This window comes from Pimephales promelas, chromosome 13 (genome assembly GCF_988280905.1).
Source record: "Pimephales promelas chromosome 13, fPimPro1.hap1.1, whole genome shotgun sequence".
In the NCBI taxonomy this organism is placed as follows: domain Eukaryota; kingdom Metazoa; phylum Chordata; class Actinopteri; order Cypriniformes; family Leuciscidae; genus Pimephales; species Pimephales promelas.
In genome coordinates this window covers 4,013,713-4,028,788 of record NC_142781.1, presented here as the reverse complement: position 1 = coordinate 4,028,788, position 15,076 = coordinate 4,013,713, and the positions used below count along the sequence as shown (strand labels likewise).

Genomic DNA, 15,076 nt, shown 5'->3' with positions numbered 1-15,076 from the left:
AAGGCATTTAGCTCTACTGTGAGCAGAGCATCCAAAAATACCAATAACTCGCAAATGTTCCCCTCCACGGAAATCTTTAGTAAAAGGCGAAAGATTTATGCGTGAATGAAGAGAAACTCGAGCTGTAACCATGAGTCGTTGGGACAATGTGCTATCACACACATGCCACCATGCTCAGCAAGGGTAATGTCTGGTGCAGGCTCCTCCCACCCAGCTTTTTGTCTTTTTTTGTTAAAAACAATAATATAGCCATTTCCATTAGAGGATGGAGCAAATGTAATAAGAATCTGCCCCATCACCAGATGACCGGCAAACCCTGTCTAAGAGGATGTCCCTGAATCCAGTAGTACGTGGAAGACCAGTGTCTAGAATTCGCTTGATATTTTAATGGAACTTTCTGGAGGCTAAATGAACAAACCCTTCATCTCCTTGGATTGCAGGTGGATTCCTCCACAGGAGAGGGAGAGGCATACAATGCCGTACCGGTCAGGGACACTGCTGTGACGACCGGTCCTCGTTAGTATAGTGGACAGTATCTCTGCCTGTCACGCGGAAGACCGGGGTTCGATTCCCCGACGTGGAGGCTTATTCTTTACCACGGACAAACACCTTGTATGAGCTCGTGCTCTGCCGTGGAAACTGCTGATAAAGCCAACCCTGCCGTTCAAGACTCACCTGAGGGTGGTAAGCTAATTCTATTTGAAAGGTTTTACTTTCACGATAGCATTTGCATTGGTTTGTAATAGGTTGGTTTATGCATGTTTGACCTAAGTTTGTGTGGCATTTCCACTATTGCATTTCCAATCTGACCAGCAGGGTTCACCAGTGTGGCCATCCGAATGCGTTGAAACATTAGAGGATGGAGCAAATGTAATAAGAATCTGCCCCATCACCAGATGACCGGCAAACCCTGTCTAAGAGGATGTCCCTGAATCCAGTAGTACGTGGAAGACCAGTGTCTAGAATTCGCTTGATATTTTAATGGAACTTTCTGGAGGCTAAATGAATAAACCCTTCATCTCCTTGGATTGCAGGTGGATTCCTCCACAGGAGAGGGAGAGGCATACAATGCCGTACCGCTTATGGACACTGCTTTGACGACTGGTCCTCGTTAGTATAGTGGACAGTATCTCCGCTTGTCACGCGGAAGACCGGGGTTCGATTCCCCGACGGGGAGGCTTCTTCTTTACCACGGACAAACACCTTGTATGAGCTCGTGCTCTGCCGTGGAAACTGCTGATAAAGCCAACCCTGCCGTTCAAGACTCACCTGAGGGTGGTAAGCTAATTCTATTTGAAAGGTTTTACTTTCAAGATAGCATTTGCATTGGTTTGTAAAAGTTTGGTTTATGCATGTGTGACCTAAGTTTGTGTGGCATTTCCACTATTGCATTTCCAATCTGACCAGCAGGGTTCACCAGTGTGGCCATCAGAATGCGTTGAAACATTAGAGGATGGAGCAAATGTAATAAGAATCTGCCCCATCACCAGATGACCGGCAAACCCTGTCTAAGAGGATGTCCCTGAATCCAGTAGTACGTGGAAGACCAGTGTCTAGAATTCGCATGAGATTTTTAGGAACTTTCTGGAGGCTAAATGAACAAATCCTTCATATCCTTGGATTGCAGGTGGATTCCTCCACAGGAGAGGGAGAGCTCCTCTTCCTGCCCCTCTTGGCCAAAATGAAAGGCTTAAATAACAATAACTCCCATAAAGCATGTCCAGTATTAATTGACTTCTCAACGGCTGAGCATACAATGCCGTACCGCCCAGGGACACTGCTGTGACGACCGGTCCTCGTTAGTATAGTGGACAGTATCTCCGCCTGTCACGCGGAAGACCGGGGTTCGATTCCCCGACGGGGAGGCTTCTTCTTTACCACGGACAAACACCTTGTATGAGCTCATGCTCTGCTGTGGAAACTGCTGATAAAGCCAACCCTGCCGTTCAAGTCTCACCTGAGGGTGGTAAGCTAATTCTATTTGAAAGGTTTTACTTTCAAGATAGCATTTGCATTGGTTTGTAAAAGGTTGGTTTATGCATGTTTGACCTAAGTTTGTGTGGCATTTCCACTGTTGCATTTCCAATCTGACCAGCAGGGTTCACCAATGTGGCCATCCGAATGCGTTGAAACATTAGAGGATGGAGCAAATGTAATAAGAATCTGCCCCATCACCAGATGACCGGCACACCCTGTCTAAGAGGATGTCCCTGAATCCAGTAGTACGTGGAAGACCAGTGTCTGGAATTCGCATGAGATTTTTAGGAACTTTCTGGAGGCTAAATGAACAAACCCTTCATCTCCTTGGATTGCAGGTAGATTCCTCCACAGGAAGGCTTCTTCTTTACCACGGACAAACACCTTGTATGAGCTCATGCTCTGCCGTGGAAACTGCTGATAAAGCCAACCCTGCCGTTCAAGACTCACCTGAGGGTGGTAAGCTAATTCTATTTGAAAGGTTTTACTTTCAAGATAGCATTTGCATTGGTTTGTAAAAGGTTGGTTTATGCATGTTTGACCTAAGTTTGTGTGGCATTTCCACTGTTGCATTTCCAATCTGACCAGCAGGGTTCACCAGTGTGGCCATCCGAATGCGTTGAAACATTAGAGGATGGAGCAAATGTAATAAGAATCTGCCCCATCACCAGATGACCTGCAAACCCTGTCTAAGAGGATGTCCCTGAATCCAGTAGTACGTGGAAGACCAGTGTCTGGAATTCGCATGAGATTTTTAAGAACTTTCTGGAGGCTAAATGAACAAACCCTTCATCTCCTTGGATTGCAGGTGGATTCCTCCACAGGAATGCTTCTTCTTTACCATGGACAAACACCTTGTATGAGCTCATGCTCTGCCGTGGAAACTGCTGATAAAGCCAACCCTGCCGTTCAAGACTCACCTGAGGGTGGTAAGCTAATTCTATTTGAAAGGTTTTACTTTCAAGATAGCATTTGCATTGGTTTGTAAAAGGTTGGTTTATGCATGTTTGACCTAAGTTTGTGTGGCATTTCCAGTGTTGCATTTCCAATCTGACCAGCAGGGGTCACCAGTGTGGCCTTCCGAATGCGTTGAAACAGTTAATCAATTTGCAAAGCAATCAGTTGAAAGCTTTGAAAAGCTTTGTTTCTCCCAACACTACCCTTTTGTGATTGGTAAACCTTACAATCATGCTGCTGACCCAAGATTTGAAGTTGTGAACTGGGAAAGTGGCAATGGTTTGACCAACACCCAGCTCCAAACAAAAAGTCTTCTGTTTTTGAACAAAGGCATTTAGCTCTACTGTGAGCAGAGCATCCAAAAATACCAATAACTCGCAAACGTTCCCCTCCACGGAAATCTTTAGTAAAAGGCGAAATATTTATGCGTGAATGAAGAGAAACTCGAGCTGTAACCATGAGACGTTGGGACAATGTGCTATCACACACATGCCACCATGCTCAGCAAGGGTAATGTCTGGTGCAGGCTCCTCCCACCCAGATTTTTGTCTTTTTTTGTTAAAAACAATAATATAGCCATTTCCATTAGAGGATGGAGCAAATGTAATAAGAATCTGCCCCATCACCAGATGACCGGCAAACCCTGTCTAAGAGGATGTCCCTGAATCCAGTAGTACGTGGAAGACCAGTGTCTAGAATTCGCTTGATATTTTAATGGAACTTTCTGGAGGCTAAATGAACAAACCCTTCATCTCCTTGGATTGCAGGTGGATTCCTCCACAGGAGAGGGAGAGGCATACAATGCCGTACCGCTCAGGGACACTGCTGTGACGACCGGTCCTCGTTAGTATAGTGGACAGTATCTCCACCTGTCACGCGGAAGACCGGGGTTCGATTCACCGACTGGGAGGCTTCTTCTTTACCACGGACAAACACCTTGTATGAGCTCGTGCTCTGCCGTGGAAACTGCTGATAAAGCCAACCCTGCCGTTCAAGACTCACCTGAGGGTGGTAAGCTAATTCTATTTGAAAGGTTTTACTTTCAAGATAGCATTTGCATTGGTTTGTAAAAGGTTGGTTTATGCATGTTTGACCTAAGTTTGTGTGGCATTTCCACTATTGCATTTCCAATCTGACCAGCAGGGTTCACCAGTGTGGCCATCCGAATGCGTTGAAACATTAGAGGATGGAGCAAATGTAATAAGAATCTGCCCCATCACCAGATGACCGGCAAACCCTGTCTAAGAGGATGTCCCTGAATCCAGTAGTACGTGGAAGACCAGTGTCTAGAATTCGCATGAGGTTTTTAGGAACTTTCTGGAGGCTAAATGAACAAACCCTTCATCTCCTTGGATTGCAGGTGGATTCCTCCACAGGAGAGGGAGAGCTCCTCTTCCTTTCCCCTTGGCCAAAATGAAAGGCTTAAATAACAATAACTCCCATAAAGCATGTCCAGTATTAATTGACTTCTCAACGGCTGAGCATACAATGCCGTACCGCTCAGGGACACTGCTGTGACGACCGGTCCTCGTTAGTATAGTGGACAGTATCTCCGCCTGTCACGCGGAAGGCCGGGGTTCGATTCCCCGACGGGGAGGCTTCTTCTTTACCACGAACAAACACCTTGTATGAGCTCATGCTCTGCTGTGGAAACTGCTGATAAAGCCAACCCTGCCATTCAAGACTCACCTGAGGGTGGTTAGCTAATTCTATTTGAAAGGTTTTACTTTCAAGATAGCATTTGCATTGGTTTGTAAAAGGTTGGTTTATGCATGTTTGACCTGAGTTTGTGTGGCATTTCCAGTGTTGCATTTCCAATCTGACCAGCAGGGGTCACCAGTGTGGCCTTCCGAATGCGTTGAAACAGTTAATCAATTTGCAAAGCAATCAGTTGAAAGCTTTGAAAAGCTTTGTTTCTCCCAACACTACCCTTTTGTGATTTGTAAACCTTACAATCATTCTGCTGACCCAAGATTTGAAGTTGTGAACTGGGAAAGTGGCAATGGTTTGACCAACACCCAGCTCCAAACAAAAAGTCTTCTGTTTTTGAACAAAGGCATTTAGCTCTACTGTGAGCAGAGCATCCAAAAATACCAATAACTCGCAAACGTTCCCCTCCACGGAAATCTTTAGTAAAAGGCGAAAGATTTATGCGTGAATGAAGAGAAACTCAAGCTGTAACTATGAGACGTTGGGACAATGTGCTATCACACACATGCCACCATGCTCAGCAAGGGTAATGTCTGGTGCAGGCTCCTCCCACCCAGATTTTTGTCTTTTTTTGTTAAAAACAATAATATAGCCATTTCCATTAGAGGATGGAGCAAATGTAATAAGAATCTGCCCCATCACCAGATGACCGGCAAACCCTGTCTAAGAGGATGTCCCTGAATCCAGTAGTACGTGGAAGACCAGTGTCTAGAATTCGCTTGATATTTTAATGGAACTTTCTGGAGGCTAAATGAACAAACCCTTCATCTCCTTGGATTGCAGGTGGATTCCTCCACAGGAGAGGGAGAGGCATACAATGCCGTACCGCTCAGGGACACTGCTGTGACGACCGGTCCTCGTTAGTATAGTGGACAGTATCTCCACCTGTCACGCGGAAGACCGGGGTTCGATTCACCGACTGGGAGGCTTCTTCTTTACCACGGACAAACACCTTGTATGAGCTCGTGCTCTGCCGTGGAAACTGCTGATAAAGCCAGCCCTGCCGTTCAAGACTCACCTGAGGGTGGTAAGCTAATTCTATTTGAAAGGTTTTACTTTCAAGATAGCATTTGCATTGGTTTGTAAAAGGTTGGTTTATGCATGTTTGACCTAAGTTTGTGTGGCATTTCCACTATTGCATTTCCAATCTGACCAGCAGGGTTCACCAGTGTGGCCATCCGAATGCGTTGAAACATTAGAGGATGGAGCAAATGTAATAAGAATCTGCCCCATCACCAGATGACCGGCAAACCCTGTCTAAGAGGATGTCCCTGAATCCAGTAGTACGTGGAAGACCAGTGTCTAGAATTCGCATGAGGTTTTTAGGAACTTTCTGGAGGCTAAATGAACAAACCCTTCATCTCCTTGGATTGCAGGTGGATTCCTCCACAGGAGAGGGAGAGCTCCTCTTCCTGCCCCCTTGGCCAAAATGAAAGGCTTAAATAATAATAACTCCCATAAAGCATGTCCAGTATTAATTGACTTCTCAACGGCTGAGCATACAATGCCGTACCGCTCAGGGACACTGCTGTGACGACCGGTCCTCGTTAGTATAGTGGACAGTATCTCCGCCTGTCACGCGGAAGGCCGGGGTTCGATTCCCAGACGGGGAGGCTTCTTCTTTACCACGGACAAACACCTTGTATGAGCTCATGCTCTGCTGTGGAAACTGCTGATAAAGCCAACCCTGCCGTTCAAGTCTCACCTGAGGGTAGTAAGCTAATTCTATTTGAAAGGTTTTACTTTCAAGATAGCATTTGCATTGGTTTGTAAAAGGTTGGTTTATGCATGTTTGACCTAAGTTTGTGTGGCATTTCCACTGTTGCATTTCCAATCTGACCAGCAGGGTTCACCAATGTGGCCATCCGAATGCGTTGAAACATTAGAGGATGGAGCAAATGTAATAAGAATCTGCCCCATCACCAGATGACCGGCACACCCTGTCTAACAGGATGTCCCTGAATCCAGTAGTACGTGGAAGACCAGTGTCTGGAATTCGCATGAGATTTTTAAGAACTTTCTGGAGGCTAAATGAACAAACCCTTCATCTCCTTGGATTGCAGGTGGATTCCTCCACAGGAATGCTTCTTCTTTACCACGGACAAACACCTTGTATGAGCTCATGCTCTGCCGTGGAAACTGCTGATAAAGCCAACCCTGCCGTTCAAGACTCACCTGAGGGTGGTAAGCTAATTCTATTTGAAAGGTTTTACTTTCAAGATAGCATTTGCATTGGTTTGTAAAAGGTTGGTTTATGCATGTTTGACCTAAGTTTGTGTGGCATTTCCAGTGTTGCATTTCCAATCTGACCAGCAGGGGTCACCAGTGTGGCCTTCCGAATGCGTTGAAACAGTTAATCAATTTGCAAAGCAATCAGTTGAAATCTTTGAAAAGCTTTGTTTCTCCCAACACTACCCTTTTGTGACTGGTAAACCTTACAATCATGCTGCTGACCCAAGATTTGAAGTTGTGAACTGGGAAAGTGGCAATGGTTTGACCACCACCCAGCTCCAAACAAAAAGTCTTCTGTTTTTGAACAAAGGCATTTAGCTCTGCTGTGAGCAGAGCATCCAAAAATACCAATAACTCGCAAACGTTCCCCTCCACGGAAATCTTTAGTAAAAGGCGAAAGATTTATGCGTGAATGAAGAGAAACTCGAGCTGTAACCATGAGACGTTGGGACAATGTGCTATCACACACATGCCACCATGCTCAGCAAGGGTAATGTCTGGTGCAGGCTCCTCCCACCCAGCTTTTTGTCTTTTTTTGTTAAAAACAATAATATAGCCATTTCCATTAGAGGATGGAGCAAATGTAATAAGAATCTGCCCCATCACCAGATGACCGGCAAACCCTGTCTAAGAGGATGTCCCTGAATCCAGTAGTACGTGGAAGACCAGTGTCTAGAATTCTCATGAGGTTTTTAGGAACTTTCTGGAGGCTAAATGAACAAACCCTTCATCTCCTTGGATTGCAGGTGGATTCCTCCACAGGAGAGGGAGAGCTCCTCTTCCTGCCCCCCTTGGCCAAAATGAAAGGCTTAAATAACAATAACTCCCATAAAGCATGTCCAGTCTTAATTGACTCCTCAACGGCTGAGCATACAATGCCGTACCGCTCAGGGACACTGCTGTGACGACCGGTCCTCGTTAGTATAGTGGACAGTATCTCCGCCTGTCACGCGGAAGACCGGGGTTCGATTCCCCGACGGGGAGGCTTCTTCTTTACCACGGACAAACACCTTGTATGAGCTCATGCTCTGCTGTGGAAACTGCTGATAAAGCCAACCCTGCCGTTCAAGACTCACCTGAGGGTGGTAAGCTAATTCTATTTGAAAGGTTTTACTTTCAAGATAGCATTTGCATTGGTTTGTAAAAGGTTGGTTTATGGATGTTTGACCTGAGTTTGTGTGGCATTTCCAGTGTTGCGTTTCCAATCTGACCAGCAGGGTTCACCAGTGTGGCCATCCGAATGCTTTGAAACATTAGAGGATGGAGCAAATGTAATAAGAATCTGCCCCATCACCAGATGACCGGCAAACCCTGTCTAAGAGGAAACAGTTAATTAATTTGCAAAGCAATCAGTTGAAAGCTTTGAAAAGCTCTGTTTCTCCCAACACTACCCTTTTGTGATTGGTAAACCTTACAATCATTCTGCTGACCCAAGATTTGAAGTTGTGAACTGGGAAAGTGGCAATGGTTTGACCAAAACCCAGCTCCAAACAAAAAGTCTTCTGTTTTTGAACAAAGGCATTTAGCTCTACTGTGAGCAGAGCATCCAAAAATACCAATAAATCGCAAACGTTCCCCTCCACGGACATCTTTAGTAAAAGGCGAAAGATTTATGCGTGAATGAAGAGAAACTCGAGCTGTAACCATGAGATGTTGGGACAATGTGCTATCACACACATGCCACCATACTCAGCAAGGGTAATGTCTGGTGCAGGCTCCTCCCACCCAGCTTTTTGTCTTTTTTTGTTAAAAACAATAATATAGCCATTTCCATTAGAGGATGGAGCAAATGTAATAAGAATCTGCCCCATCACCAGATGACCGGCAAACCCTGTCTAAGAGGATGTCCCTGAATCCAGTAGTAAGTGGAAGACCAGTGTCTAGAATTCGCTTGATATTTTAATGGAACTTTCTGGAGGCTAAATGAACAAACCCTTCATCTCCTTGGATTGCAGGTGGATTCCTCCACAGGAGAGGGAGAGGCATACAATGCCGTACCGCTCAGGGACACTGCTTTGACGACCGGTCCTCATAAGTATAGTGGACAGTATCTCCGCCTGTCACGCAGAAGACCGGGGTTCGATTCCCCGACGGGGAGGCTTCTTCTTTACCACGGACAAACACCTTGTATGAGCTTGTGCTCTGCCGTGGAAACTGCTGATAAAGCCAACCCTGCCATTCAAGACTCACCTGAGGGTGGTAAGCTAATTCTATTTGAAAGATTTTACTTTCAAGATAGCATTTGCATTGGTTTGTAAAAGGTTGGTTTATGCATGTTTGACCTAAGTTTGTGTGGCATTTCCACTATTGCATTTCCAATCTGACCAGCAGGGTTCACCAGTGTGGCCATCCGAATGCGTTGAAACATTAGAGGATGGAGCAAATGTAATAAGAATCTGCCCCATCACCAGATGACCGGCAAACCCTGTCTAAGAGGATGTCCCTGAATCCAGTAGTACGTGGAAGACCAGTGTCTAGAATTCGCTTGATATTTTAATGGAACTTACTGGAGGCTAAATAAACAAACCCTTCATCTCCTTGGATTGCAGGTGGATTCCTCCACAGGAGAGGGAGAGGCATACAATGCCGTACCGCTCAGGGACACTGCTTTGACGACCGGTCCTCGTTAATATAGTGGACAGTATCTCCGCCTGTCACGCGGAAGACCGGGGTTCGATTCCCCGACGGGGAGGCTTCTTCTTTAACACGGACAAACACCTTGTATGAGCTCGTGCTCTGCTGTGGAAACTGCTGATAAAGCCAACCCTGCCGTTCAAGACTCACCTGAGGGTGGTTAGCTAATTCTTTTTGAAAGGTTTTACTTTCAAGATAGCATTTGCATTGGTTTGTAAAAGGTTGGTTTATGCATGTTTGACCTGAGTTTGTGTGGCATTTCCAGTGTTGCATTTCCAATCTGACCAGCAGGGGTCACCAGTGTGGCCTTCCGAATGCGTTGAAACAGTTAATCAATTTGCAAAGCAATCAGTTGAAAGCTTTGAAAAGCTTTGTTTCTCCCAACACTACCCTTTTGTGATTGGTAAACCTTACAATCATTCTGCTGACCCAAGATTTGAAGTTGTGAACTGGGAAAGTGGCAATGGTTTGACCACCACCCAGCTCCAAACAAAAAGTCTTCTGTTTTTGAACAAAGGCATTTAGCTCTACTGTGAGCAGAGCATCCAAAAATACCAATAACTCGCAAACGTTCCCCTCCACGGAAATCTTTAGTAAAAGGCGAAAGATTTATGCGTGAATGAAGAGAAACTCGAGCTGTAACCATGAGACGTTGGGACAATGTGCTATCACACACATGCCACCATACTCAGCAAGGGTAATGTCTGGTGCAGGCTCCTCCCACCCAGCTTTTTGTCTTTTTTTGTTAAAAACAATAATATAGCCATTTCCATTAGAGGATGGAGCAAATGTAATAAGAATCTGCCCCATCACCAGATGACCGGCAAACCCTGTCTAAGAGGATGTCCCTGAATCCAGTAGTACGTGGAAGACCAGTGTCTAGAATTCGCTTGATATTTTAATGGAACTTTCTGGAGGCTAAATGAACAAACCCTTCATCTCCTTGGATTGCAGGTGGATTCCTCCACAGGAGAGGGAGAGGCATACAATGCTGTACCGCTCAGGGACACTGCTTTGACGACCGGTCCTCATAAGTATAGTGGACAGTATCTCCGCCTGTCACGCAGAAGACCGGGGTTCGATTCCCCGACGGGGAGGCTTCTTCTTTACCACGGACAAACACCTTGTATGAGCTTGTGCTCTGCCGTGGAAACTGCTGATAAAGCCAACCCTGCCATTCAAGACTCACCTGAGGGTGGTAAGCTAATTCTATTTGAAAGATTTTACTTTCAAGATAGCATTTGCATTGGTTTGTAAAAGGTTGGTTTATGCATGTTTGACCTAAGTTTGTGTGGCATTTCCACTATTGCATTTCCAATCTGACCAGCAGGGTTCACCAGTGTGGCCATCCGAATGCGTTGAAACATTAGAGGATGGAGCAAATGTAATAAGAATCTGCCCCATCACCAGATGACCGGCAAACCCTGTCTAAGAGGATGTCCCTGAATCCAGTAGTACGTGGAAGACCAGTGTCTAGAATTCGCTTGATATTTTAATGGAACTTACTGGAGGCTAAATAAACAAACCCTTCATCTCCTTGGATTGCAGGTGGATTCCTCCACAGGAGAGGGAGAGGCATACAATGCCGTACCGCTCAGGGACACTGCTTTGACGACCGGTCCTCGTTAATATAGTGGACAGTATCTCCGCCTGTCACGCGGAAGACCGGGGTTCGATTCCCCGACGGGGAGGCTTCTTCTTTAACACGGACAAACACCTTGTATGAGCTCGTGCTCTGCTGTGGAAACTGCTGATAAAGCCAACCCTGCCGTTCAAGACTCACCTGAGGGTGGTTAGCTAATTCTTTTTGAAAGGTTTTACTTTCAAGATAGCATTTGCATTGGTTTGTAAAAGGTTGGTTTATGCATGTTTGACCTGAGTTTGTGTGTCATTTCCAGTGTTGCATTTCCAATCTGACCAGCAGGGGTCACCAGTGTGGCCTTCCGAATGCGTTGAAACAGTTAATCAATTTGCAAAGCAATCAGTTGAAAGCTTTGAAAAGCTTTGTTTCTCCCAACACTACCCTTTTGTGATTGGTAAACCTTACAATCATTCTGCTGACCCAAGATTTGAAGTTGTGAACTGGGAAAGTGGCAATGGTTTGACCACCACCCAGCTCCAAACAAAAAGTCTTCTGTTTTTGAACAAAGGCATTTAGCTCTACTGTGAGCAGAGCATCCAAAAATACCAATAACTCGCAAACGTTCCCCTCCACGGAAATCTTTAGTAAAAGGCGAAAGATTTATGCGTGAATGAAGAGAAACTCGAGCTGTAACCATGAGACGTTGGGACAATGTGCTATCACACACATGCCACCATGCTCAGCAAGGGTAATGTCTGGTGCAGGCTCCTCCCACCCAGCTTTTTGTCTTTTTTTGTTAAAAACAATAATATAGCCATTTCCATTAGAGGATGGAGCAAATGTAATAAGAATCTGCCCCATCACCAGATGACCGGCAAACCCTGTCTAAGAGGATGTCCCTGAATCCAGTAGTACGTGGAAGACCAGTGTCTAGAATTCGCTTGATATTTTAATGGAACTTTCTGGAGGCTAAATGAACAAACCCTTCATCTCCTTGGATTGCAGGTGGATTCCTCCACAGGAGAGGGAGAGGCATACAATGCCGTACCGCTCAGGGACACTGCTTTGACGACTTGTCCTCGTTAGTATAGTGGACAGTATCTCCGCTTGTCACGCGGACGACCGGGGTTCGATTCCCCGACGGGGAGGCTTCTTCTTTACCACGGACAAACACCTTGTATGAGCTCGTGCTCTGCCGTGGAAACTGCTGATACAGCCAACCCTGCCGTTCAAGACTCACCTGAGGGTGGTAAGCTAATGCTATTTGAAAGGTTTTACTTTCAAGATAGCATTTGCATTGGTTTGTAAAAGTTTGGTTTATGCATGTTTGACCTAAGTTTGTGTGGCATTTCCACTATTGCATTTCCAATCTGACCAGCAGGGGTCACCAGTGTGGCCATCCGAATGCGTTGAAACATTAGAGGATGGAGCAAATGTAATAAGAATCTGCCCGATCACCAGATGACCGGCACACCCTGTCTAAGAGGATGTCCCTGAATCCAGTAGTACGTGGAAGACCAGTGTCTGGAATTCGCATGAGATTTTTAGGAACTTTCTGGAGGCTAAATGAACAAACCCTTCATATCCTTGGATTGCAGGTGGATTCCTCCACAGGAGAGGGAGAGCTCCTCTTCCTGCCCCTCTTGGCCAAAATGAAAGGCTTAGATAACAATAACTCCCATAAAGCATGTCCAGTATTAATTGACTTCTCAACGGCTGAGCATACAATGCCGTACCGCTCAGGGACACTGCTGTGACGACCGGTCCTCGTTAGTATAGTGGACAGTATCTCCGCCTGTCACGCGGAAGACCGGGGTTCGATTCCCCGACGGGGAGGCTTCTTCTTTACCACGGACAAACACCTTGTATGAGCTCATGCTCTGCCGTGGAAACTGCTGATAAAGCCAACCCTGCCGTTCAAGTCTCACCTGAGGGTGGTAAGCTAATTCTATTTGAAAGGTTTTACTTTCAAGATAGCATTTGCATTGGTTTGTAAAAGGTTGGTTTATGCATGTTTGACCTGAGTTTGTGTGGCATTTCCAGTGTTGCATTTCCAATCTGACCAGCAGGGGTCACCAGTGTGGCCTTCCGAATGCGTTGAAACAGTTAATCAATTTGCAAAGCAATCAGTTGAAAGCTTTGAAAAGCTTTGTTTCTCCCAACACTACCCTTTTGTGTTTGGTAAACCTTACAATCATTCTGCTGACCCAAGATTTGAAGTTGTGAACTGGGAAAGTGGCAATGGTTTGACCAAAACCCAGCTCCAAACAAAAAGTCTTCTGTTTTTGAACAAAGGCATTTAGCTCTACTGTGAGCAGAGCATCCAAAAATACCAACAACTCGCAAACGTTCCCCTCCACGGAAATCTTTAGTAAAAGGCGAAAGATTTATGCATGAATGAAGAGAAACTCGAGCTGTAACCATGAGTCGTTGGGACAATGTGCTATCACACACATGCCACCATGCTCAGCAAGGGTAATGTCTGGTGCAGGCTCCTCCCACCCAGCTTTTTGTCTTTTTTTGTTAAAAACGATAATATAGCCATTTCCATTAGAGGATGGAGCAAATGTAATAAGAATCTGCCCCATCACCAGATGACCGGCAAACCCTGTCTAAGAGGATGTCCCTGAATCCAGTAGTACGTGGAAGACCAGTGTCTAGAATTCGCTTGATATTTTAATGGAACTTTCTGGAGGCTAAATGAACAAACCCTTCATCTCCTTGGATTGCAGGTGGATTCCTCCACAGGAGAGGGAGAGGCATACAATGCCGTACCGCTCAGGGACACTGCTTTGACGACCGGTCCTCGTTAGTATAGTGGACAGTATCTCCGCTTGTCACGCGGACGACCGGGGTTCGATTCCCCGACGGGGAGGCTTCTTCTTTACCACGGACAAACACCTTGTATGAGCTCGTGCTCTGCCGTGGAAACTGCTGATACAGCCAACCCTGCCGTTCAAGACTCACCTGAGGGTGGTAAGCTAATGCTATTTGAAAGGTTTTACTTTCAAGATAGCATTTGCATTGGTTTGTAAAAGTTTGGTTTATGCATGTTTGACCTAAGTTTGTGTGGCATTTCCACTATTGCATTTCCAATCTGACCAGCAGGGGTCACCAGTGTGGCCATCCGAATGCGTTGAAACATTAGAGGATGGAGCAAATGTAATAAGAATCTGCCCGATCACCAGATGACCGGCACACCCTGTCTAAGAGGATGTCCCTGAATCCAGTAGTACGTGGAAGACCAGTGTCTGGAATTCGCATGAGATTTTTAGGAACTTTCTGGAGGCTAAATGAACAAACCCTTCATATCCTTGGATTGCAGGTGGATTCCTCCACAGGAGAGGGAGAGCTCCTCTTCCTGCCCCTCTTGGCCAAAATGAAAGGCTTAGATAACAATAACTCCCATAAAGCATGTCCAGTATTAATTGACTTCTCAACGGCTGAGCATACAATGCCGTACCGCTCAGGGACACTGCTGTGACTACCGGTCCTCGTTAGTATAGTGGACAGTATCTCCGCCTGTCACGCGGAAGACCGGGGTTCGATTCCCCGACGGGGAGGCTTCTTCTTTACCACGGAGAAACACCTTGTATGAGCTCATGCTCTGCCGTGGAAACTGCTGATAAAGCCAACCCTGCCGTTCAAGTCTCACCTGAGGGTGGTAAGCTAATTCTATTTGAAAGGTTTTACTTTCAAGATAGCATTTGCATTGGTTTGTAAAAGGTTGGTTTATGCATGTTTGACCTGAGTTTGTGTGGCATTTCCAGTGTTGCATTTCCAATCTGACCAGCAGGGGTCACCAGTGTGGCCTTCCGAATGCGTTGAAACAGTTAATCAATTTGCAAAGCAATCAGTTGAAAGCTTTGAAAAGCTTTGTTTCTCCCAACACTACCCTTTTGTGTTTGGTAAACCTTACAATCATTCTGCTGACCCAAGATTTGAAGTTGTGAACTGGGAAAGTGGCAATGGTTTGACCAAAAC

General features: G+C 45.7%; 13 non-coding genes across 13 annotated transcripts; 5 read left to right on the top strand and 8 right to left on the bottom strand.

Moving 5' to 3' along the window:
* Positions 1 to 9: 9 nt before the first annotated feature.
* LOC148974718 (U5 spliceosomal RNA) lies at positions 10 to 125 on the bottom strand. Its single transcript, XR_016146131.1, has one exon. It is a non-coding gene; the product is annotated as a U5 spliceosomal RNA (small nuclear RNA).
* A 1,668-nt stretch (positions 126 to 1,793) lies between these two features.
* On the top strand, positions 1,794 to 1,865 carry trnad-guc (transfer RNA aspartic acid (anticodon GUC)). Its single transcript has one exon. It is a non-coding gene; the product is annotated as a tRNA-Asp (tRNA).
* A 1,405-nt stretch (positions 1,866 to 3,270) lies between these two features.
* Positions 3,271 to 3,386, bottom strand: LOC148974716 (U5 spliceosomal RNA). The gene has a single exon (XR_016146299.1). It is a non-coding gene; the product is annotated as a U5 spliceosomal RNA (small nuclear RNA).
* A 1,073-nt stretch (positions 3,387 to 4,459) lies between these two features.
* On the top strand, positions 4,460 to 4,531 carry trnad-guc (transfer RNA aspartic acid (anticodon GUC)). Its single transcript has one exon. It is a non-coding gene; the product is annotated as a tRNA-Asp (tRNA).
* Positions 4,532 to 4,996: 465 nt separating this feature from the next.
* On the bottom strand, positions 4,997 to 5,112 carry LOC148974714 (U5 spliceosomal RNA). Its single transcript, XR_016146274.1, has one exon. It is a non-coding gene; the product is annotated as a U5 spliceosomal RNA (small nuclear RNA).
* Positions 5,113 to 7,192: 2,080 nt separating this feature from the next.
* Positions 7,193 to 7,308, bottom strand: LOC148974713 (U5 spliceosomal RNA). The gene has a single exon (XR_016146129.1). It is a non-coding gene; the product is annotated as a U5 spliceosomal RNA (small nuclear RNA).
* Positions 7,309 to 7,788: 480 nt separating this feature from the next.
* On the top strand, positions 7,789 to 7,860 carry trnad-guc (transfer RNA aspartic acid (anticodon GUC)). Its single transcript has one exon. It is a non-coding gene; the product is annotated as a tRNA-Asp (tRNA).
* Positions 7,861 to 8,400: 540 nt separating this feature from the next.
* On the bottom strand, positions 8,401 to 8,514 carry LOC148974711 (U5 spliceosomal RNA). The gene has a single exon (XR_016146309.1). It is a non-coding gene; the product is annotated as a U5 spliceosomal RNA (small nuclear RNA).
* Positions 8,515 to 10,033: 1,519 nt separating this feature from the next.
* Positions 10,034 to 10,149, bottom strand: LOC148974710 (U5 spliceosomal RNA). The gene has a single exon (XR_016146214.1). It is a non-coding gene; the product is annotated as a U5 spliceosomal RNA (small nuclear RNA).
* A 1,517-nt stretch (positions 10,150 to 11,666) lies between these two features.
* LOC148974709 (U5 spliceosomal RNA) lies at positions 11,667 to 11,782 on the bottom strand. The gene has a single exon (XR_016146213.1). It is a non-coding gene; the product is annotated as a U5 spliceosomal RNA (small nuclear RNA).
* A 1,074-nt stretch (positions 11,783 to 12,856) lies between these two features.
* Positions 12,857 to 12,928, top strand: trnad-guc (transfer RNA aspartic acid (anticodon GUC)). The gene has a single exon. It is a non-coding gene; the product is annotated as a tRNA-Asp (tRNA).
* Positions 12,929 to 13,393: 465 nt separating this feature from the next.
* On the bottom strand, positions 13,394 to 13,509 carry LOC148974707 (U5 spliceosomal RNA). The gene has a single exon (XR_016146278.1). It is a non-coding gene; the product is annotated as a U5 spliceosomal RNA (small nuclear RNA).
* A 1,074-nt stretch (positions 13,510 to 14,583) lies between these two features.
* Positions 14,584 to 14,655, top strand: trnad-guc (transfer RNA aspartic acid (anticodon GUC)). Its single transcript has one exon. It is a non-coding gene; the product is annotated as a tRNA-Asp (tRNA).
* Positions 14,656 to 15,076: the final 421 nt, after the last annotated feature.